This window comes from Nicotiana tabacum, chromosome 6, assembly GCF_000715075.1.
Source record: "Nicotiana tabacum cultivar K326 chromosome 6, ASM71507v2, whole genome shotgun sequence".
NCBI lineage: Eukaryota > Viridiplantae > Streptophyta > Magnoliopsida > Solanales > Solanaceae > Nicotiana > Nicotiana tabacum.
In genome coordinates, this window is record NC_134085.1 from 110339920 (window position 1) to 110365371 (window position 25452).

General features: G+C 40.4%; 1 long non-coding RNA gene across 1 annotated transcript; it reads left to right on the forward strand.

Annotated features, from left to right (window-relative positions):
• The first annotated feature begins 10277 nt into the window (after positions 1 to 10277).
• On the forward strand, positions 10278 to 13373 carry LOC107819569 (uncharacterized). The gene is made up of 2 exons (XR_001655729.2): positions 10278 to 10702; positions 12977 to 13373. It is a non-coding gene; the product is annotated as an uncharacterized LOC107819569 (long non-coding RNA).
• Positions 13374 to 25452: the final 12079 nt, after the last annotated feature.

Here is a 25452-nt window from a genome sequence, read left to right on the forward strand (position 1 = left end):
TAGTTGATCGAGAGATAATTGCGATAATCCATAACTCTTAATCCTCATAGAGTATTACGACGAGATTATAGCAGAAGAGTCAAGACCTAAACTAGCAATTAGGGAAATCAAAGCCCTAGACCTTTTTTACCATTGAATTATCTTTGTTTTAGCGTACTGTTGTGTTTTAATAGTAGTTGAAGTAGTTAAGCAAAAACCCAATCTTTATTGATCAAAATTCTTGCATCTAGAATTGATTGAGTTGATAATAACATTGCCGTAAAGTGTAATAGATAGGTTAGTTCCCTGAGGATTCGATTTCGGACTTAAAATCGGATTATATTTACAGTGACCGCTTTTCCTCACCATATAATCAATATAATCTACACGGAATGGTACATCGTGCGGCACGGCATCACCCTTCATGCTTTACACTCTTTCCTCACAAAACAAACAATGCACGGCATCACCCTTCGTGCTTTAACTCTCTTCCTCACCCAAACAACAATCACAAACAATAGGGCAAGGAAATAAAGAAAATTTGCAATAAGAATCCCAGCAAGGGAGCAACAAGTCAACAATTAAATTCCGGCAAAGGAACAACATCAATAACATCCACATCCCGGCAAGGGAGATAACAAATAAATCAACAATGGCCCGGAAGAGTGACAACATAATGACCTCTTCTCTTTCTCACTTTTACTTCACAATTCACTTCACAACTCGAGCCAATGCTTTAGAGGTTCAATTATCACTTATGCCTTCACAATTCATTTCACAACTCGAGCCAATGCTCTAAAAGTCCAATTGTCACTTATACCTTCACAATTCGTTATACAACTTGAGCTAACGCTCCTCAATGTTCATAGGTCACAATTCTTTCCACAAACTTTACACAACAATTAGAAATCATCACCAAGGCATGAAAGATACAACAAAGTCATACTAATCACAATATATAGACTCACAGGCATGCTAGACACCAACGTATAGATACTCATCACCATGCCTATACGTCGTACTCAACAATTACCATAGAGCAAGTAAGACTCAACTCCTAATCCCTCAAGCTAAGGTTACACCAAACACTTACCTCGATGCCACGAACACAATTCACGGTCCAATTATAGCTTTACCCCTTGATTCCACCATCAATTTGCTCGTATCTAGTCACAAGTTACTTAACTACATCAATAAATGCTAAATGAATCAATTTGAATACATGAAAATGAATTTTCCAAAGTTTTACCCAAAAAGCCAAAAAATTGCCCCCGGACCCACATGGTCAAAACCCGAGGTTCGAACCAAAACCTGTTTACCCATTCCTCCATGAACTCAAATGTATAATTTGTATTGAAATCGGACCTCAAATCGAGGTCCAAATCCCCAATTTTGAAAAAAACCTAGGTTCTACCCAAAACCACCAATTTCCTCCATGAAAATCATTGATTTTGAGTTGAAATCATGTTAAAAGATGTTAAGGAGTGAAAAAATGAGTTAGAAATCACTTACCAACGTTTTGGAGAAGAAAGGTTGTTTGAAAAATCGCCTCTTATGTTTTCGGGGTTTTGAAAAATGAAAAATAACTGAAAATCCCATCTAAATATACTCCTCTCAGACTCCCTGTCTGGACCGCACAAAATCAACTGCGGCCGCACAGCCTCTCAGACTCACTGTGCGGACCGCACAAAATCAACTGCGGTTGCACAGTCACCAGTGAACCTGTGCGAACCGCACAAGATCCACTGCGGCCGCACAGCCACCAGTGCGGACAGCACAAAACCAGTGCGGACCGCACTAGCAGGTTCAGAGAGTTGCAGTTTTCTAAACCTCCAATAGCCATGTTTAAGCTTAAGACACCCCGGAACCTACCCCGAAACTCACCCGAGCCCTCGAGACTCCAAACCAAATGTGCATACTAACTCAAAAAATATCATATGGACCTACTCGTGCGATCATATCATCAAAATAACATGTAAAATCATGAATTAAACCTCAAGACTCAACATTTTCATCAAGAACTCTCAACGTTCATAACTCTTCAATCAGAAGTCCAACTCACGTCAAATAAACTCCGTTTTTCACCAAATTTCACAGTTATCTTTCAAATACTATAACAAGTTTTTTTCCAGACTCCGGAACCAAAATACGGGCCCGATAACAATGCTTTCAAACATTAATTCTTTTATTTATTTCTTAGATAATTCAGTAAAACAATTTCTTTCAAAAATTAATTTCTAAGGCTTGGGACTTTGGAATTCATTTTCGGGCATAAGCCCAAGTCCCATATTTTATTACGGACCTCCCGGGATCGTCGGAACACAGATCCGGGTCCGTTTGCTCAAAATGTTGACCAAAGTCAACCATAATCAAGTTTTTAACTTTAGAATTTCTATTTCTCATATTTTCACATAGAAGGCTTTTCGGATATAGGTTCGGACCACGCACGTAAATCAAGGTGGGGTAAAAGGAGTTTTTTTAGGCCTCGGAACATTGAATTCACGTGCAACATAAGTGATGACCTTTTGGGTCATCACAAAAAATGAGAGGTAGGTATTTAGAAAATTCTGAAACTCAGTCGAAATTCTGAATTAAAAAAAAGAAGAAAAAAAGTCATTTCAAAATAAGCCAAAATTTTCAAGTGTCATGTTTCCCTTGTTCCATCAGAGCTGACAGAACTACGCGGGTCTGATTCTCACCAGATGTGAGATACATAGGAAAACCTCATCGGTTCGGACTCCAATTTTCAAAAATTCAAAATATATATATATATTTTTTTTTAGTTCCTTCTTTAGAAATTTTTCCTTGGAAAATTCAAAAAAAAAGTTTCTTTTTAAACTCAAAAAAGGGTAGTTTTCTTTTTTCTGAAGTCTTTCAAACGGAAAAATGAAATAAAAAAATCAAAATCCAAAATACGAGTTTCCTTTATTTTGAAATATTTATTTTTCAAAAATTCAAAAAAAAATCAGAAAAAAAAGAATAAAAAAATTCTTTTCCTTCTTTAAAAGTATATCTTTCGTAAATGTCAAAAAAAAATTGAAAATTAAAGTCCAAAAATATTTTGATTTTCTTTAGAATTACTTTTGTGAATAAATAAAACTCAGAAATCCAAAACATTTTTCTTAAAAGTCCCTCTTTCGAAAATTAAGAGGCAACATCCAAAATCCAAAAATATTTTCTTTCTTCTTTAGAAAAAGAGAAAACAAATGAAAATTCAAACAAAAATAATTTCTTTTTACTTTTAGAATTCTCAAAGTTCAAATCAAAAGAAAATGAATTTTTTAGAAGTCTTTCTTTAAAAAACAAAACAAAAATAAAAATAAAAAAAAAAAGATTTCCTTTCTTCTTTTAAATCATTTCTTTCAAAAATTTCAAAAACAAAAGAGTTAGTTTATTTACTATATTCTCGATCTTCCCGAACTACGCAAGATGTTGCGTCTCCGCATATTGGAAATGTAGGATGCATGGTCTAATGGTAGAGAATAAGATGTTGCATCCCTAGGTCAGGTGAGGTTACCAACGCCCCTGTGCCCAACTTGCTCACCCCATGTGGTCACCCTCCAATGCCCTCCGATGATCCTGGCATGCCTTCTGTGGTTCGCCCCCAAGCACCGGCTTCAAGGGCACCACCTCCAATGTTCATCTTTCAGGGTCCATAGCTTCAACCAGAAATGACATATGTGACCCCATACTCTTTCACTCAACCTGCGCAATATGATTTCTCAGTGGAACAAGAAAAGGTTGTTAAAAGTCCCGAGCAAGAGGAAATGGCTCGGAAAATGAAGAGCCTAGAACAAAGCCTGAAAAACATGCAATGTCTGAGTGGCCAAAAGAGTGTCTCATACTCTGACCTCTGTATGTTTCCCCATGTCCACTTGCCAGTTGGCTTCAAGATGCCAAAATTTGAAAAGTACAACGGGCATGGGGACCCGGTCGCTCATCTGAAACGATACTGTAACCAGTTAAGGGGTGTTGGTGGAAAAGAGGACCTGCTAATGGCCTATTTTGGGGAAAGGCTCATCGGAATTGCTTCTGAATGGTATACGAATAAAGAAATTACCCGTTGGCACGTGTGGGACGATATGGCCCAAGATTTTGTCTGCCAGTTCCAATATAATATGGACATCGCTCCCGACAGAAACTCTTTGTCCAATTTGAAAAAGAAAACCGCGAAAAACTTCCGCGAATATGCTGTCAAATGGCGTGAGCAAGCTGCTAGGGTAAAGCCTCCAATGGACGAAATTGAAATGGTCACTGTCTTTCTACAGGCCCAAGAGGCAGACTACTTCCAAAACATGATGTCCGCTACGGGAAAGCCGTTTGCTGAGGCTATCAAAATTGGGGAGATGGTACAAAGTGGGCTAAAAACGGGTCGAATCTTGAGTCATGCTGCTTTGAAAGCCATATCACCAGATGTTCAAAATAAATCAGAGAATTTGATGAATGGAAATGGGAGAGAAGAGGGAACCATGATGGTTTCAAGCTAGAGGGGGGCTCGAAGGTCATTCAGCCAATCATATGTGCCTCATATGGTTCCACCATACTATTATCCCTTTCAAGATGCTATTTATGCCGTGGCACCACCTCTCTATACGGTGATGAACGCGCAACCTTATCCGCAGACACAACATTATCCACAAAATCGAGCTCCACCCCCTCCCAGAAATGCCCATCCTTACCAAGCTCCATATAAGCCTCAACAAAATGATCCCCGATACAATCCTCTCCCAAGAGAGACTTTCAGAAAGAACCAGTTCACCCCTATTGGTGAATCGTATTCAAGCTTGTTCCAAAAGCTAATTAGGCTAGATCTGTTGCAGCCAGTGGCCCCGAACCGACCAAACCCTGAGTCCCCCTTGCACCGAGCTGATGCTAGATGTGAATACCACTGTGGAGCAGTGGGACACAGTATGGAGGACTGTTGGACCCTCAAAAGGGCAGTTGAAGACTTGATTGAAGCTGAAAGAATCGTTTTTCGGGATGAAGAAGCTCCTGATGTGATGAACAATCGGTTGTCTGCCCACAACATCGGGCCAATAGTTGGAATGATTTGTGAAGCTGAGGAATTTGAATCGGCACTGAAGGTCATTGCAGCCATTGCCGATACAGAAAAAAAAAAGCCAAAAAATGGTCGTTAAGCATGAAAGTTCCCTATCAAACAGGAGTCTTAGTAGCCAATCTTGCTATCCTTTCTGCGGCCGGATTATCTCAGGGTGTGATCCGGGTGTTTTACCTTATTGTCTTACTTTCTGATGTAAACCCTTCTATCTTCAAAAATTGAAAAAAAAATCAAAAATCACAAATAAAACAAATCAAGTAAAATTAATATTTTATTGTCCAGGAATGTCTCTTTTCTTAATCTTGTCATTTTTTCTTATTCTCTTTTTAGTTTTGTTAAATGCAGATTTCAATAACATGACATGCTTACGGACTTCATGCCCAGATCTTGAAAGCTGTCAGACCCCAAAATAATAAATCAAGAATTAGATCGCAATGAAGATAATTTTAAGGAAATAAAACAAAGATTCGGAACATCTGAAGGAAAATTGGTTCCATATTGGAAAGATCCATACATGGTAACAAAGGTACTACCAAAGAGAGCGTTGTACCTGGAAAACATCGAAGGAAATGTCCCTGAAACAACTGTCAATGCAAATGCAGTCAAAAGGTACTATGTTAGATCCTCTACATAGCATTAATGTTTTCCGATTGGGATGAAGAAGGCTTTCTTTCTCACTATCCAAATATTCAACCCTTTGCAAACCCTTTGAGCCGGTTACTCCTCTTTGATTACCCTCTTTGGAACCTGAAAGTGTATTGAAAAAAAATTGAAAATTAAAAATGAAATGAAAAATGAAAAAAGAAGAAGAAAAGAGTGATACAAAAAAAGGGGAAGAAAAGAAAAGAAAAAGAAAATGAAGTGAAAAAAAATGAAAAAGGAAGGAAAAAGAAGAAGAAAACAAAACAAAACAAAACAAAACAGAAAAACAAAAGAAAATCAAAAACAAAGTTCCCTAAACTATGTTCGACTTGATTCCGAAAGGATACGTAGGCAGCCTCTCTGGGGTTCAGTCACACCAAAATAAAAATCCAAAGTCCCCCAAAATGTAAAACTAGGGCAGATGTTATAATGGTTCGGCAACGATCCCGCCCAAAAGGTTCCAAAGTTGTAACTCAATCCAAATCTTTTTTTACCCAAACCCTGTTCAAGTCCTTCCGATCAATCGGTGAGAATGTTCAAGGACCGAAGAATGCAGTTGCTTAGATCCGACACAGTCAAAATGAGAGAAATAAAATGAGAGAGTCTTATTGGTGAACACCCACACGGGCACCATGAGGAGACAGTAAGCAAAGAAATCAAAATGAGAGAGTCTTGTTAGTGAAAAATCGCAAAGAACACTATAAGGCGATGGTGAGAAGAGAAATGAGAGATGTCAGCTCATGAAAACCCGCAAAGGGCGCCCCTGATAGAAAAGAGGATCCTCATAGCCATTGGTACCGACAGAGTCCTGGCAAGGTTTCTCGATTTTGAGGCAAAAATTGTGATGAATTTCTGAGAGTCGGACGGTTTACACAGATCAGGCATCTAGTCCAAAAGGCATGCCATGTTCATTGAAGTTCGCATGTACTCCAGATAAGTCCTTCTTTCCTTTCCCCGAAAGGGACACTTCTTATTTTAAACTCATTCTCTATTCCATTGTTTGTTTTCTTTGAATCCCTTTCGGTCTAACATTGTTCCGAAACTAAGACAAAAGAAAGGATGACAAGACTGATTTACATGGTTCTCATTTGGCACGAGCTAATGTGCAGAAAGGCACCCAGCCTCGTCACGGGCATCAAGTCGACCCCGACTAGCCATGGCAGCCGATAGTTCGAAATCAAAACTCTTAAAAAGAGATAATCAAACGGAGCGCCTATAAAGGCAAATGAAGTTGAAAAGGTTGAGTCCCACGTGGCTAACCGTCTCGGCAAAGAGTTGAAAAAAAATCCAAGGTACCCCAAATGCTCTGAATTTGAAGTTGGGAGAAAGAAGCCAGAAAAGAAAGGCCTATGAAGGCGACACAAAGTTGGAAAAGGTAAAATCCCGCGCGACTAGCCGTTGCAGCAAAGTTTGAGGAGCCAAAAGTTCCCCAATGCTCCAAAGTTTAAAAAAATAGAAAAAAAAAGAAATAAAGAAAAGAAGTCAGAAAGGAAAGTCCTACAAAGGCAAAATAAATTCGAAAAGGTTGAGTTCCACCGACCAGCCGTCATGGCAAAATCTAGAAAAAAACAGAGGTTCTCAGGGCCTGAAGTGAAATCAGTCCCCAGGAAACGAGCGGTTGCAATTGAGATCTTCATCAAAGAAGACGGACCGAGATCAAAACAATCAAGGCCACAAAACCAACCACCGTTTCAAACTAACAATTGTTCTTTGTTTGAAAACATGAAACAGGTGCAATCAAAAGTAACCTTGCAAGAAACAGGTGCAACCAAAGAGAAATTGTGCAAGGTCTAGAAACAGCTTTGCAACAATAATCAATCAAAAAGGGAAGTTTCCTCCAAATTCTTTCCTGCATTTTTACTCATTTTCTTAAAATAAAAAAAAACAAAAAAAAATAAAAAAACAAAAAAAGAAGAAGAAGAAGAAGAAGAAGAAAAGTTCAAAATCATGGTAGCCTAGGGTCCCCCATCTCTAGTTACGTTTTTTCCAACATAGGACTTCCACACCCTAGTTGAATTTATTTTTACACATAGGGTCTCCACTCCCTAGTCGCATTTCCAACATAGGGTCTCCACTCCCTAGTTGAGATTTTAGACATAGGCTCTCCACTCCCTAGTCGCCTTTTGCCAACATAGAGTCCTCACTCCCTAGTTGAGATTTTAGATACAGGATCTCCACTCCCTAGTCACCTTTTTCCAACATAGGGTCTTCACTCCCTAGTTGAGATTATTTTAGACATAGGGTCTCCACTCCCTAGTCGCCTTTTGCCAACATAGGGTCTCAACTCCCTAGTTGAGATTATTTTAGACATAGGGTCTCCACTCCCTAGTCCCCTTTTGCCAACATAGGGTCTCCACTCCCTAGTTGAGATTTTAAACATAGGGTCTCCACTCCCTAGTCGCCTTTTGCAAACATAGGGTCTCCACTCCCTAGTTGAGATTATTTTAGACATATGGTCTCCGCTCCCTAGTCGCCTTTTGCCAAAATAGGGTCTCCACTCCCTAGTTGAAATTATTTTAGACATAGGGTCTCCACTCCCTAGTTGAGATTATTTTAGACATAGGCTCTCCACTCCCTAGTCATCTTTTGCCAACATAGGGTCCCCACTCCATAGTTGAGATTTTAGACATAGGGTCTCCACTCCTTAGTCACCTTTTGCCAACATAGGGTCTCCACTCCCTAGTTGAGATTATTTTAGACACAGGGTCTCCACTCCCTAGTCGCTTTTCCAACATAGGGTCTCCATTCCCTAGTTGAGTTTATTTTTAGACATAGGGTCTCCACTCCCTAGTCGTTTTTCCAACATAGGGTCTCCACTCCCTAGTTGAGATTATTTTTAGACATAGGGTCTCCACTCCCTAGTCGTCTTTTGCCAATATAGGGTCTCCACTCCCTAGTCGTCTTTCCAACATAGGTCTCCGCTCCCTAGTTGAGTTTATTTTAGACATAGGGTTTTCACTCCCTAGTTGAGTTTATTTTAGATATAGGGTTTCCACTCCCTAGTCGTTTTTCCAACTTAGGGTTTTCACTCCCTAGTTGAATTTATTTTAGACATAGGGTCTCCACTCCCTAGTCATTTTTCCCACATAGGGTCTCCACTTCCTAGTTGATTTTTCGTATAGATATATGACTCCACTCCCTAATCTCTTTTTCCCAAGGATACACAATCCAGATTTTATTGCTTTCAATAAAGAAATAGTTTAGATTTTGTTGCAATAACTCGCGAAATTTTCCTAGTGAAAACTGGGGCAGAAATTTCGTTCGTTTGTTTGCTTTAGTACCTAAACAGGTTTTCACCCTGAGGCACAAGGTTTGAGATGACCAAAAGAGGAAGTCTCAACCCAAATAAAAGAAAAGAAGAAACAAGGAAAGAAGTTGAACTCAAGGTGCAGAAGCGGAGAAAAGATGCGGACTACTCAAAATTTGATTGAAGTCACAAGCTCTCCAAGTCCCGCCTTGATCCGAAAAGCTGAAGAAGAATGAACTATCGGCTGCAGCCAACAAGCATCAAGATTCAGATCAGAGTCTGCAGGAAGAACCATCCAAGACTCAAGATCAAGATCCAGAAGATTTATAGATAGGAATCTTGTAACTCGTAGTTGATAGAATTAGCTTTTCATCTTTTATTTTGGTGTAATAAGGAGTTCAGCAAGCAGTAGCAGCAACAACAACAGTGAAATCACAGCTTTCTGGTAGTCCCAGCTACCGAAACTTTCAGAACTACACTGACCTGATTCCTTTATAGCCAAGGATATGTAGGCAACCTCTGAAGCAAGGTTTGGTCAGGCTCTTTCCAAAAAATGCTTCTCATGGAATTTCAAACGGGAAAAAATCTCTCATAATTGCTCATTTTATCTTTGCCCGAATACCCATCGTGTTTCCGAGCAAAGAGGGGCAGTTGTAAGCACATGATTTTTGCCCTATACGAAATACTCCTATAAAATCCCAAGAAAATAGATTTTTGTTAATTATTTGACATTTTAGGAATTTTTGTAGAGTTTTATTTAATTGTTTGCATTTTGTGCATGTTTAAGTTTTATTTAAATCATGAAAAATACCAAAATGTCACGCATGGCATTTAGGCCTTATTTTTACATTTTTAAGATTAATTTGTAGTTACTTGTTTTATAAAAATTGAAAATCACAAAAAATGCTTTATTTTTACACTTTTTCCTTTTATTGATTTTTTTCTCTTTTAATTTAGGATTAAGTAGCTTTTATAATTTTTATAATTAGTTAATTAGTTTAATTTCACATTTTTAGATAATCTAGGATTTTAAATTAAAGAAAAGAAAAAGAAAAACAAAGAGAAAAAGGAAAATAAGAAGTGAATTTGAAAGATGGGGTTTTAATTCAAATTTGGGTTGTTCTTATACCCAAAATCTGGCCCAAACCACTCAAAGTTCCAAAAAAAGACCTGCCCGACCCCAATTCTCACCCAGCCCAGATCTGATCCAAAACTTCCCTTGACCCAAGCCTAAACTAACCTACCCGACCCGGATCCCCATTAAAACCTAATAACCTAAACAAAAGCTGGAGCAGATCTTATGGAGAGACCCCTGTGAACGGCGCCCTTAGTTCATCTTCTTCAACTTCATTTCTTTAAAAACCAATAGCCATGGCTTCACCCTCCTCACCACCAAATCCTTCAGCACACGCCACTTAACTCCCCTTCTTCATCTATCACTTCCTCACAGCTACCAAATCACTGGAAATCTGGCATTCATCAGCTCCCCCTTTCTCTTCGATTTTTTTTATCTCATCTCTAACCTTGGAAAAATGGAAACAAAGACCTGACAAGCTTGGAGACCAAAAGCACTAGAAAAACCGAATTTCAAAGAAGATCTGAAAAGGAGTTTGGTCGCTGAAATGTTAAAATTCGACTTCCTCCTTTCTCTGGGCTCGTATGAAGTTGTGAATGGACTGTGTGTTGCTGAACTTCCTGTTCCCAATTTATAAAGTTCTATTCATCTTCATCGCTATCTTTACTTGGTTATTTGGGACTGTATTACTGCCGCTAAGGTACTATCTCCTTTTCTCGTTCTTGTAATTCTCCTTTTGATTCAATGAAAATATGCTTACAATGATGAGGGAGTGTATAATTATATATTTCCTTGTTACATTCAGCAGTTCCTGTTATTGTAGTGTATCATGATTTGATTTTATAGCTAAATAGATTAAAGGTCTCTATTTTCAAGCTGTCATTTTTAAGATGGTTCTGGAACCAGATTATTGGTTTGTCTAGTATGCTACCAGAATTTTTGGCTTAAAATATGGTATACAGTGGGAGGGACTTTAGAGATTTTCCCTCTAGTTTTGTTTAATTATCAATTCCTTTGTGTAAGTAATTAAGTGTCAAGTTATTTTTTTATCTGAGCTACATGATCCATCTTGATCAAAGTTAGTTTATAATGGACTGAGTTGGACCCTTTAGCATATGAGAATTGGAATGTGAGAAACATGTGGTCTTTGACACAAGCGGAGTGTTGCTGTTAACCAATCTTGTGTACTGTTGCTGTTAATCAAGGTATTCTGAATAATGGAAAATTTATTTTCTTTTTTTGGTAAAATTTGGTCTTTGACACAAGCGGGGTCGATTCAGCGATGTAATTTGCTCATTTTTTGGAGTTTGAATCTGCTTGTGACAAACAGAGCATTTTTGTGGTTGCTAACTTGGTAATTGCTGTGGCAATCACATTTCAACAAGTGACATATTTTGGACAAATCTCCAAAAAATTGGAGTTTAAAATTATTTGAAACTAGAAAACAGGCCAAAAAAAGGCTCCAGAAAATGGTTCATTTTTTTACTGCACTTCAAAATTGCTCTTGAAAGCAAAAATAACTACTAGAATTATTTGAAACTAGTCATGATACCTGAAGTGAAGCTACTCAAGGCCTCAAATCACCAAACGACATGCTAGAGCTCAAAACGACCAGTCTGGTCTTTACTCTCTCTCTCTCTCTCTTTATATATATATATAAAGAGAGAGAGAAACTACTATATTAGGAAGAAACTGTTATCCATTCGATTTGAATTTTTAATTTTTTTATTTTTTCTTTTCTTTTTTTCTTTTTTTCTTTTTTTCTTTTAAAACAATTTTAGAACTTCAACTTGAAAGTACTCCATAATTTGAATGGGTAGTTTTTTTAATATATTTTCGTTTTTTATTATAGATAATTATAAGATATTTATATTTATTAATTCAAATAGAGTAACCAATTAATTAAAATTTAAGATTCAAAATATTTTTTAGTTAGAAAGGTAGTTTATTTTGTCTTAACAAAATCACGTGGTCTTTTGTAGTTATGCCACTTAGCTTAATGAGTTTGCATTTTTCTTCTACTTTTAATTATAGATAGATTTTTATTTTTTTATTTTAAAATAATTTTAGAACTTCAACTTGAAAGTACTCCATAATTTGAATGGGTATTTTTTTTATACATATTTTCGTTTTTTATTATAGATAATTATAAGATATTTATATTTATTAATTCAAATAAAGTAACCAATTAATTCAAAATTAAAATTCAAAATATTTTTTTAGTTAGAAAGGTAGTTTATTTTGTCTTAACAATACTACTTGGCCTTTTGTAGTTATGCCACTTGGCTTAATGAGATTGCTTTTTTTTCTACTTTTAATTATAGATAGAAGACTAGAAAATAGGTAAAAACAAAAAGAAGGTGCCAAAAAACGGTTCATTTTTTACTGCACTCTAAAATTTCTCTTCAAAAGCCAAAATAACTGCTAGAATTTAAAAAAAAACCCCTCTTGAAACCGCTGAGATCCTAAAACCAAAGCCCCCAAACTTTCTTTCTTTCTGCTTTTTTTTTCTTTGCTTATTCTCAATTTATATTCTTGTATCCCAATCTATCTTTCTTTCTGCTTTTTTCTCTTTGCTTATTCTCAATTTATATTTTTGTATTATTTGAAAAATTCTTCTTCCTTTTTCTTGGCAAGAGGTTTTATAAATGTTTAAATGGACTGAATTGCTTAGATTTTTTTTTTAATTCCAAGGTCTTAAACTAACTATGTTAAAATGCAATGATTGAAACTTAGAATGGGTCAAACTCTGAGAGCACAACCCAGAAGGTATTTTTTTCATATTTTTTTGGTAAGACAAATCTCACTTGATTATTGACATTGTATTTGTATTGTATGGATATAGAACATTTGCTTTCATCGTCATATTAGTACCCTGAAAGTTAGAGAATTTTACTGTTATTTTAGCTGCTAAAGAGTTTTGCTACAATTGGTTTTCTATTGCGTTTTGATATAAAGTTTGAACCGGTGTCAGGCGAAACACATCTTGAGAGTACAAAAATCTTTGCTAGGAAGTTGGCTTATCGTTACAGCGCAAGGACCAACCAAACTCTTGAAGAGCGCGAAGCACGCCAATCATTCATTTAAAAAGTTCATGGGAAAAGTTCTTCTGCATAGTTCATTACTAATAAGGTTTTCTGGCATGTTAGATCAACAATGTCTTGATTCAACTTTATGCCAAAAGAGGGGATGCAGTCATTAATCTTGCTTGCGGGAAGGTAGTTCTTGCCTATTGTGTATCTCAATTATCTGGCAGTACGACCTGTTAATTTATTTAGGTGGTAATAAACAAGTCGCATTGTTCAAATGTCTTTCTATTTAAACCATGGTGATGATCTTATTAAATGAGATAAAGCAAAGATTGGATATGATGTTGGGATTGATATTGCCGATAGTCAGGTAAGTTCCCGCTGGATGAATATAATATTTTTGTGGATTTTTTTTGCACTTGCCGCTTCAAGTCTGAGCTTTCTTTCAGCAAGCTATTTATATTTTATTGAACTATTTATATGACTTTCTAGAAGGCTGTCACGGTCCTAAACCCGGACCCGGTCGTGATAGCGCCTCTCATGAAGACAAGGCCAGCCGACACATACCCATTTTAATTTTAAGCAATTAAAATATTATATTAAGTCTTAAACATGATAAAATCTCAAAATAAGCAGTGAACAGTACAATTTGCGGAATTAAAACCAACACAACCCGATACCGAGGTGTCATCAGTCATGAGCATCTATCAATATACTACAAGTCTGAAGAGTCTACAAAGCTATTACAGAATCACTAACAAGAGAAAAGAAATGAGATAAAGGGGAGAAGCATGAGGCTGCGGACACCGAGCAGCTACCTCGTGAACTCCCAAATCTGCCGGGAGCTCTCAACCCTTGCAAGCAGGATCAGCAGCGCCTGAATCTGCACACAGGGTGCAGGGAGTAAAGTGATTACTTCAACTCAGTGAGTAATAATCATAAATAAAGACTGAGAAATAAGAAAACCACATAATGCACATTACAGGCTATAAGGAAGCAGTAAAAGCCAGTAAAAGTCATGAAACAGTGAAATTATGCAAAGTCACTTTAGTTCAGTTTAAGCTTCTTAAAATTCCTTTTTAAATAGTTAAGCAAGTAAAAGGCAGGCAACTAGAAAAGATAAACACATAAAGGATCGCCCCTCGGGCACAATGTCAACAAAATTCGCCCGTCGGGCAATATCATAGAACAACACAAGTCCCTCGGGCTATATCTCACATCACAATAGGTATCTGCGCTCACTGGGGGTGTGCAGATTCCTACAGGGGCCCATTACGGCCCAAGCGCAATATAAATCCATCTCGTGGCATAATCACTAGGCTCTCGGCCTCATATCGACAAGCCACCTCGTGGCGTACAAATCTCAGGCCCTCGGCCTCATGATCATAATCAGTGTTTCCTCACAACATAGGCCTTCGGCCTTACTCAGTCAGAATCTCACAAGCCACTCGGGCAACAGTAAAACATGGTGCTCACCCAAAATATCATTTAAGTGTTAAAACAGAGTAAACATGGCTGAGTTATGAAAATAGTAGAACATAGCATGACTGAGTTCAAGTATAAAGTCAAAACAGTGAAGAAATATCAGTAAAAATCCCCTAAGGGTTCAAATAGTTGGCACGAGGCCCAAATATGGCATTCAACCCAAAATATAATGATAACAAATAGTTTTCAGTCAAATACGGGGTAAAATAGTCATTCAGGACGGATTAAGTCACAATCCCCAATAGTGCACGACCTCACACTCGTCATCTAGCATGTGCGTCACCTCAATATAGCACAATGATGTGCAATCCGGGGTTTCATACCCTCAGGACAATACTTACAATCATTACTCACCTCTACCCGGTCCAAATCTCTAGCTCGCGATGCCTTTTCTCCTCGAATCGGCCTCCTGATGCTCCAAATATAACCAAAATCAGTGCAAAACCATCAAAATATGCTAAGGGAACCAAGCCCACTCGAAAGAAATCAAATTACAACACAAATCTCGAAACTGGCCAAACCCGGCCCCCGGGACCACGTCTCGGATTCCGATAAAAATCACATCAATGGACTCTTTATCACTCCCCGAGTTCATTCATACCAAAAGCATCAAAATCCAACCACAAAACGACCCCTCAAATACCAAATTCTAGGTCTCCAACTACAAGCCCTAGTTCTTCAATTTTAGGCTTAATTTCCATGATTAATTAGGTATAATTCACATTAGAATCGAGTATTAAGTCCATGAATCTTACCTCCAAGTGTTTCCCCTTGAATCCCTCTTCAATCCTCTTCAAAAAGCTCCAAACTCGCTCAAAAATGGTGGAAGTTAACTCCAAAATCGCTCAAAAATGGTGGAAGTTAACCCCAAAATCGCGGACAAGATGACTATTTAAACATTCTGCCCAAGCCTCAATTCCTTCTTCGCGAACGAGATCAACGCCTCGCGTTCATGAAGCACAAATTAACTTTGACCAAAAATCCTCTTACGCGAACGCGACCTGACTCTCGCGAACGCGATGGTTCCTCAGCCTAACCCTTCACGAACGCGCTCCCTCTCTCGCGAACGCGATGAACAAAACAATCTTCAAACCCAGCTTCTCAATTCCCTCTACGCGAACGCGACTCCACCTCGCGAATGCGATGCACCTCATTTCAGCCCTTCGTGAACGCGGAGCCTTCCTCGCAAACGCGAAGGCTAAATCATCTGCCTCCTCAACTAACCCTTCGCGAATGTGAGGGCCTACTCGCGAATGCGAAGGCCATTTCTCTACAACATTGATCAACAATTTTCTGCAACTCCCAACATCTAGAACTGATCCGATTGACCACCCGAAACTCCCCCGAGGCCCCCGGGACCTTAACCAAACATGCCAAAATATCCCATAACATCATTTAAACTTGTTCCATCCTTCGGAATGCTCGAAACAACATCAAAACACCAAATTCGCATCGGATTCAAGCCTAAGAATTTCAAAATCTTCTAAATTACGCTTTTGATAAAAAAAAACCCAACCAAATCACGTCCGAATGACCTGAAATTTTGGACACACATTCCAAATGACACAACGGAGCTACTGCAACTCTCAGAATTCCATTCTGACCCTTATATCAAAATCTCACCTATCAATCGGAAAGCGCCAAAAATCCAATTTCGCCAATTCAAGCCTAAATCTACTCCGGACCTCCAAAACACATTCCAATCATGCTTATAAGTCCCAAATCACCACCCAAAGCTATCCGAACCATCGGAACTCACATCTGAGCCCTCTAACACATAAGTCAACATCCAGTTGTTTTTTCTAACTTAGCTTTCTTAAAAGAGACTAAGTGTCTCAAACCTTACCAAATCCTTTCCGATCCCGAGCAAACCAACACGATCACTCATAGAACCGATAAACAAAGCAATAAGAAGCAGAAATTGGAGAAATAGAGCGGCAACTCATGAGACGACTGGCCGGGTTGTCATATTCCCCCTCTTAAACAAACATTCATCCTCGAACGTGTCAAGAAACATACTTGAAGCCTCAAACAGGTGAGGATATCTGCTCCGCATCTCTCGCTCGGTCTCCCAGTAACTTCCTCCATGGGCCGACCTTTCCACTGCTCTTTTACTGAAGCTATATCTTTTGATCTCAACTTTTGAACCAGATGCTCCAAAATAGTTGTTGGCTCCACATCATAAGTTAAATCACCATCCAACGGAACCGTGCTGAAATCCAAAACATGAGACGGATCCCTAATATACTTCCAGAGCATAGAAACATGAAATACCGGATGCACACTTAACAAGCTGGGTGGAAAAGCAAGCTTATAAGTCACCTCCCCAATCCTCCGAAGCACCTCAAAAGGTCCAATTAACAGATGACTCAATTTAACCTTCTTCCCAAACCTCATAACACCCTTCATGGGTGAAACCTTCAACAGAACCTTCTCACCAACCATGTAGGACGCATCTCAAACCTTCCTATCAGCATAACTCTTTTGCCTCGACTGCGCTGTACGAAGCCTCTCCTGAATACCTTCACCTTTTCTAAAGCATCCTGCACCAAGTCTGTCCCCAATAGCCTAGCCTCACCCAACTCAAACCAACCAACTGGAGATCTACACTGCCTTCCATACAAAGCCTCATTTGGAACCATCTGAATACTCGACTGGTAGCTGTTGTTATAAGCAAACTCTGCAAGTGGTAGAAACTAATCCCATGACCCTCCAAAATCAATGACACAAGCATGCAACATGTCCTCCAATATCTGAATAATGCGCACGGACTGCCCGCCCGTCTGAGGGTGAAAGGTTGTGCTTAAATCAACCTGAGTACCCAACTTTCGCTGCACAAACCTCCAAAACTGCGAAGTAAACTGAGTGCCCTTATCAGAAATGATGGAAACTGGGACACCATGCAAATGAATAATCTCCCGGATATAGATCTCTGTCAGCCACTCTGAAGAATAGGTAGTACACAGAGGAATGAAAGTGCGCGGACTTGGTCAGCTAATCCACAATCACCCAAATAGCATCGAACTTCTTCAAAGTCTGTGGGAGCCCAACTACAAAGTCCATGGTGATCCGCTCCCACTTTCACTCCGGAATATTCATCCGCTGAAGCAAGCCACCCGGCCTCTGATGCTCATATTTCACCTACTGACAATTGAATTACCGAGCTACAAATCCCATAATATCCTTCTTCATTCTTCTCTACCAATAATGCTGTCTCAAATCCTGATACATCTTCAGAACCGGATGAATGGAATACCGCGAGCTATGAGCCTCCTCCAGAATCAACTCTCGAAGTCCATCTACATTGGGCACACATATCCAGCCCTACAACCTCAACACCCCATCATCACCAACGGTCACATCTCTAGCATCATCGTGCTGAACTTTGTCCTTAAGGACGAGAAAATACGGATCATCATATTGGTGCTCTCTGATGCGATCATATAAGGAAGACCGAGAGACCACACAAGCCAATACCCGATAGGGCTCCGAAATATCTAACTTTACAAACCGATTGATCAAGGCCTGAACATCAACTGCAAAAGGTCTCTCCCCAACTGGAATATATGCCAAACTCCCCATAATCACTGCCTTTCGGCTCAAAGCATGGGCCACCACATTACCCTTCCCCAGATGGTACAATATAGTGATATCATAATCCTTTAACAACTCAAACTACCTCCGCTGCCTCAAATTAAGATCCTTCTACTTGAACAAGTGCTGGAGGCTATGATGATCAGTAAACACCTCACAGGACACACCATATAAGTAATGCCTCCAAATCTTCAACGCGTGAACTATGCCAGCCAACTCCAAATCATGAACGGGGTAGTTCTTCTCATGGGGCTTCAACTGACAAGAAGCATAAGCAATAACTCTACCCTCGTGCATCAAAACACACCCAATACCAACTCTCGAAGCATCACAATACACGATATATGAACCTGAAGCTGATGGCAAAACTAACACTAGAGCTGTGGTTAAGGCTATCTTGAGCTTCTAAAAGCTCTCCTCACACTCATCCGACCATACAAATGAAGCACCCTTCTAAGTCAACTTGGTCAAGTGTGATGCGATAAATGAAAATCCCTGAACAAACTGGCGATAATAGCTTGCCAAACCAAGAAAGCTGCCAATCTCTGTGGCTAAGGACAGTCTGGGCCAACTCTGAACTGCCTCTATCTTCTTCGGATCAACCTGAATACCCTCACTGGACACCACGTGTCCCAAGAAATACACTGAACTAAGCCTAAACTCACACTTGGAGAATTTTGAATAAAGCTTCTCCTCCCTCAATCTCTGCAACACAAGTCTCAAATGATCTGCGTGCTCGTCCTGACTATGCGAATACACATGAATATCATCAATGAAGATTATGACAAACGAGTCGAGATATGGCCGGAACACGCTGTTCATCAAATGCATGAACGCTGCTGGGGTATTGGTCAGCCCAAAAGACATCACCAAGAACTCATAATGACCATATCGGGTCCTGAAAGCCGTCTTAAGAATATTCGAGTCCCTGATCTTCAACTGGTGATAACCTGAACGAAGATCAATCTTGGAGAGCACTCTCGCTCCCTGAAGCTGGTCAAATAAATCATCAATGTGAGGCAAAGGATACTTGTTCTTAACTGTTACTTTGTTCAATTACCTATAATCAATGCACATCCTCATAGTGCCATCCTTCTTCTTCACAAATAGAACCAGCACGCCCCAAGGTGACACACTAGGCCAGATGAATCCTTATCAAGGAGTTCCCGAAGCTGGTATTTTAAGTCCTTCAACTCCACTGGTGCCATATGATGTGGCAAAATAGAAATGGGCTGAGTGCCCGGCACCAGGTCAATACCAAAGTTAATATCTCTGTCCGGTGGCATGCCCGGTAGGTCTGCAGGAAATACATCGGAAAAATCCCTCACAATTTGAACAAAATCAATACTGGGAGTCTCTGCACCGACATCCCTCACAAAGGCTAGATACGACAGACAACCCTTCCCAACCATACACTAGGCCTACAAAAATGAGACTACCCTACTAGGAACATGATCAGTCAAACCTCGCCACTCAATCCATGGCACACCCGGTATAGCCACTGTGACTGTCTTAGCATGACAGTCCAGAATAGCACGACACGAAGATAGCCAATCCATGCCCAAAATAACATTGAAATCCACCATACACAATAATAAAAGATCCACTCGGGTCTCCAGACCCCCAATAGTCACCACACACGACCGGTACACACGGTCTACACTAATAGTATCACCCACTGGAGTAGATACATGAACAAGTGAAATAAGAGACTCACGAGGCGTACCCAAATAACGAGCAAAGCATGATAACACATAAGAAAAGGTGGAACTGGGATCAAATAATACAGAAACATCTCTATGGCAGACTGAAACAATACCTGTAATAACAGCATCGAAAGCAATAACATCGAGTCTAGATGGAAGTGTATAGAACCGGGTCTGACCGCCACCTAATCGACCTCCCCCTCTAGGGCGACTCCTAGTTGACTGACCTCCACCCCTAGCAGGCTGGGCGGGTGGTGGTGAAGTAATTGGCACTGAAGCCGATGGTTGACTCCTCTGCAAGATGAACTCGCAAGACGACGAGGATACTACCTCCACATATGACCTATCTCTCCACACTCATAGCAACTCCCAGGTGCTGGAGAAGGGGATTGAAGGGAACCCCTAGCACTGGAATGACTAGCAGATGCACCTGGCATAGAAGAGCCCGGAACTGATGGAGCATAGGACAAACGTTGAGTTGGAAGGGCACTAAGTGATGACTAGCCCTGATGAGAAATGTGAGAACCATGACCCGATGACACCTCACGATAACCTAGGCGAGCTGGCTGAGCATGCCTAAATGGATGGCCTTTGCCGTGCTGAAACTGACCTCTCGAAGGAGCACTGCCATAACTACCAGATCCTCAAGGCCTCTTGTTCTCTCTCTCATCTTGCTCTTGGCGACGAACTGACTCAATCTCACGAGCAATGTCTACAACCTCCTCGAAAGTAGCATCAGTCACCCTCTCTTTAGTCATGAGAATACTAAGCTAATACGTGAGGCTATCAACAAACCTCCTAATCCTCTCTCTATCTGTCGAAACCAACCAAATCGCATGGCGAGCTAACTCAGAGAACCTCATCTCATACTGCGTCACAGTCATCTCTCCCTGATACAACCACTTAAACTACCTGCACAGCTCCTCCCTGCGAGACTGCGGTACATACTTCTCCAGAAAGAGAACGGAGAACTGCTGCCAGGAAAGGGGTGATGCACCAACAGACCTACACCTCTCAAAAGCCTCCTAGCAAGTGAAGGCAGCTCTAGAAAACTGATAAGTAGTGAAGGCGACCCCGCTGGTCTCCAGAATACCCGTTGTACGAAGCATCCTCTGACACTTATCCAAGAAACCCTGGGCATCCTCGCCCTCTGCACCACTGAAGGTCGGAGGCTAAAGTCTACCAAACCTCTTCAACCTACGCTGCTCATCCTATGGCATGGCAGGAACTACATAGTCCTGAGCAGTTGCAACCGGCTGGGCTGGATGCTCCCCCAGTGTCTGAAGTCCCTGCACGACCTGATTAGGTATGCGAGCGGCGGGAGTCTGAGTGCCTCCCCCGGCCTGAGAAGTAGTTGCGACTGTAGTAACTGAGACCGCCTGAGCTAGGATAGTGCAAACTGATAGAATCTGAGCCAAGGCCTCCTGAAGACCCAGAATCATAATGGGCACAGGTACCTGAGCTGGTGCTGCTAGAGCTGCCACATCTGGGACTTGATCCTGAACTGGGGCGGCTGGTAGATCTGCAGGTGCTGCCCAAGCTGCTGTGCGGGACATACCCCTGCCCCTACCGTGACCACGACCGCGTCCTCGGCCTCTAGTGACCATAGCTGGTGGTACTAGTGGTTATCCATCCTGACCAGTAGCGCGTGTCCTCACCATCTGTGAGAGAATAGAATAACAGAAGTTTAGTACTCGGATCAACAAATTCGCACAACAAGAATTTCAAGAATATGAAGTTTTCCTAAAGGTTCTGCAGCCTCTTGAGGATAAATACAGACGTCTCTGTACTGATCCGCGAGACTCTACTAAACCTGTTCATGACTCGTGAGACCTATGTAACCTAGGCTTTGATATCAACTTGTCACGTCCCTAAACACGGACCCGGTTGTGATGGCGCCTCTCGTGAAGACAAGGCCAGCTGATACATTCCCATTTGAATTTTAAGCAATTAAAATAATAAGTATTAAGTCTTAAACATAATAAAATCTCAAAATAAGCAGTGAACAATACAATTTGCGGAATTAAAACCAACACAGCCCGATATCGGGGTGACCAGTCAAGAGCATCTATCAATATACTACAAGTCTGAAGAGTCTACAAAGCTATTACAGAATCACTAACAAGATAAAGGAAATGAGATAAAGGGGAGAAGCACGGGGCTACGGACGCCGAGCAGCTACCTCGTGAACTCCGAAATCTGCCGGGAGCTCTAAACCTTCGCAAGCAGGATCAGTAGCGCATGAATCTGCACATGGGGTGCAGGGAGTAAAGTGAGTACTCCAACTCAGTGAGTAATAATCATAAATAAAGACTGAGAAATAAGAAAACCACGTAAGGCATATTACAAGCTATAAGGAAGTAGTAAAAGCCAGTAAAAGTCATGAAACAGTGAAATTATGCAAAGTCACTTTAGTTCAGTTTAAGCTTCTTAAAATCCTTTTTTAAACAGTTAAGCAAGTAAAAAAGGCAGGCAACTAGAAAATATAAACACATAAAGGATCGCCCCTCGGGCACAATGTCAGTAGAATCCGCCCCTCGGGCAATATCATAGAGCAACACCAGCCCCTCGGGCTATATCTCACATCACAATGGGTACCTGCGCTCACTAGGAGTGCACAGACTCCTGGAGGGGCCCCTTACGGCCCAAACGCAATATCAAGTCATCTCGTGGCATAATCACTAGGCTCTCGGCCTCATATCGACAAGCCATTTCGTGGTGGACAAATCTCAAGCCCTCGACCTCATGATCATAATCAGTGTTTCCTCACAACATAGGCCCTCGGCCTTACTCAGTCAGAATCTCACAAGCTACTCGGGCAATAGTAAAACATGGTGCTTAGCCCAAAATATCATTTAAAATATCATTTAAGTGTTAACGCAGAGTAAACATGGCTGAGTTATGAAAACAGTAGAACATAGCTTGACTAAGTTCAAGTATAAAGTTAAAACAGTGAGGAAATATCAGTAAAAATCCCTTAAGGGTTCAAATAATTAGCAGAGGCCCAAATATGGCGTTCAACCCAAAACATGATGATAGCAAATAGTTTTCAGTCAAATACGTGGTAAAATAATCATTCGGGACGGACTAAGTCACAATTCTCAATAGTGTACGACCCCACGCTCGTTATCTAGCGTGTGCGTCACCTCTATATAGCACAACGATGTGCAATTCGGAGTTTCATACCCTCGGGACAACATTTACAATCATTACTCACCTCTACCCGGTCCAAATCTCTAGCTCGTGATGCCTTTGCCCCTCGAATCGGCCTCCGGATGCTCCAAATCTAACCAAAATCAATGGAAAATCATAAAGTATGCTAAGAAAACAAAGCCCACTCGAAAGAAATCAAATTACAATACAAATACCGAAATTGACCAAACCCGACCCCTAGGCCCATGTCTCGGATTCCGATAAAAATCACATCAATGGACTCCTTATCACTCCCCGAGTTCATTCATACCAAAAGCACCAAAATCTAACCACAAACGACCCCTTAAATCCCAAATTCTAGGTCTCCAACTACAAGCCCTAGTTCTTCAATTTTAGGCTTAATTTCCATGATTAATTAGGTAGAATTCACATTAGAATCGAGTATTAAGTCCATGAATCTTACCTCCAAGTGTTTCCCCTTGAATCCCTCTTCAATCCTCTTCAAAAAGCTCCAAAATCGATCAAAAATGGTGGAAGTTAACCCGAAAATTGCGGACAAGATGACTATTTAAACATTCTGCGCAGGTCTCAATTCCTTCTTCGCAAACGCGGTCAACGCCTCGCGTTCGCGAAGCGCAAATTAACTTTGAACAAAAATCCTCTTACACGAACGCGAACTGAACCTCGCGAACGCGATGGTTCCTCAACCTAACCCTTCGCGAACGCACTCCCTCTCTCGTGAACGAGATGAACAAAACAATCTTCAAACCCAGCTGCTCAATTCCCCCTATGTGAACGTGACTCTACCTCGCGAACGCGATGCACCTTATTCCAGCCCTTCGCGAACGCGGAGCCTTCCTCGCGAATGCGAAGGCTAAATATCTGCCTCATCAACTAACCCTTCGCGAACGCGAAGGCCATTTCTCTGCAACACTGATCAACAATTTTCTGCAATTTTCACAATATGAAATGGTCCGATTGACCACCCGAAACTCACCCGAGGCCCCCGGGACCTCAACCAAACATGCCAACATATCCCATAACATCATTCAAACTTGTTCCAACCTTCGGAATGCTCGAAACAACATCAAAACACCAAATTCGCATCGGATTCAAGCCTAAGAATTCTAAAATCTTCTAAATTACTCTTTTGATAAAAAACCCAACCAAATCACGTCCGAATGACCTGAAATTTTGCACACACATCCCAAATGACACAACGGTAGCTACTGCAACTCTCAAAATTCCATTCTGACCCTTATATCAAAATCTCACCTATCAACCGGAAAGCGCCAGAAATCCAATTTCGCCAATTCAAGCCTAAATCTACGCCGGACCTCCAAAATACGTTCTGATTACGCTCCTAAGTCCCAAATCACCACCCGAAGCTATCCAAACCATTGGAATTCACATCCGAGCCCTCTAACATATAAATCAAGATCCAGTTGACTTTTCTAACTTAGCTTCCTCACAAGAGACTAAGTGTCTCAAACCTTACCAAATCCTTTTCGAACCCGAGCCAACCAACCCGATCACTCATAGAACCGATAAACAAAGCAATAAGAAGCAGAAATGGGGGAAATAAAGTGGCAACTCATGAGACGACTGACCAGGTCGTCACAAAGACGTGCCATCTATTATTTGATCAATTATAATGTGGAAAGATGTTTTAACCATTATTTAGATGTTCTGTTGTTCAGCATTATTAAATATTATTCATTGAACTTTTGAACGCTACTATGCTATTAGCAGTAGGAATGGTGCTTTCATTGAAGTTTAATGGGGTTGGTTTAAGGTGGGATTTTGCATCCCATCTTTAACTCATAAAGGAGTTGAAAAAGACAAGTAAAGGAGAACAACCTGTTTTCGTTCCAATTTTGTGATTCCGTAATGATTTGGTGCCACTAAATTGCATGTAGTCAGTCAGATTTCACTCATTATAATTTATATTGATCAGTTCATGTTTCTATTTATTGATTAAAGTGATTGTTTTTTCAACAACCTTTCTTACTTTTAGTAAAAGATGACCATCTATTATGGTTTGATAAAAAATTTGTGATTATTTGATGTATAGGAGAAAGAATTGTGTGTTGCTAGCTGATGTTTATCTTAAAGTATATATATTTTTATGTATATCGCCTCATATCTTACTCTTGTTTCGTGAATTTGGGATGTTAAATGCTATGAATTATATTGATTTGAAGTGTTTTTACTTGTAGGAATGATTCGGGAGCAATTTGGGGCAAAACGTGAAAGATTTGAAGCTAAAACGAACAAAATCGGGAAAGGAAGCAGTTGGGCGCCACAGGCAGCGCTTGGCGCCACCTGTGGTGCTGAAAACAGTAGGCTCAAAAATTGGGGTGCTATGGAGGGCGCCGGGCTGGGCACCGGTGACGTGAAATGTGTCCTATTTTGCCCGGGACAAGTTTATTTCGGCCCTAGACCTACCCAACTGATATAAAAGCAAGACTAAACCTATTTTT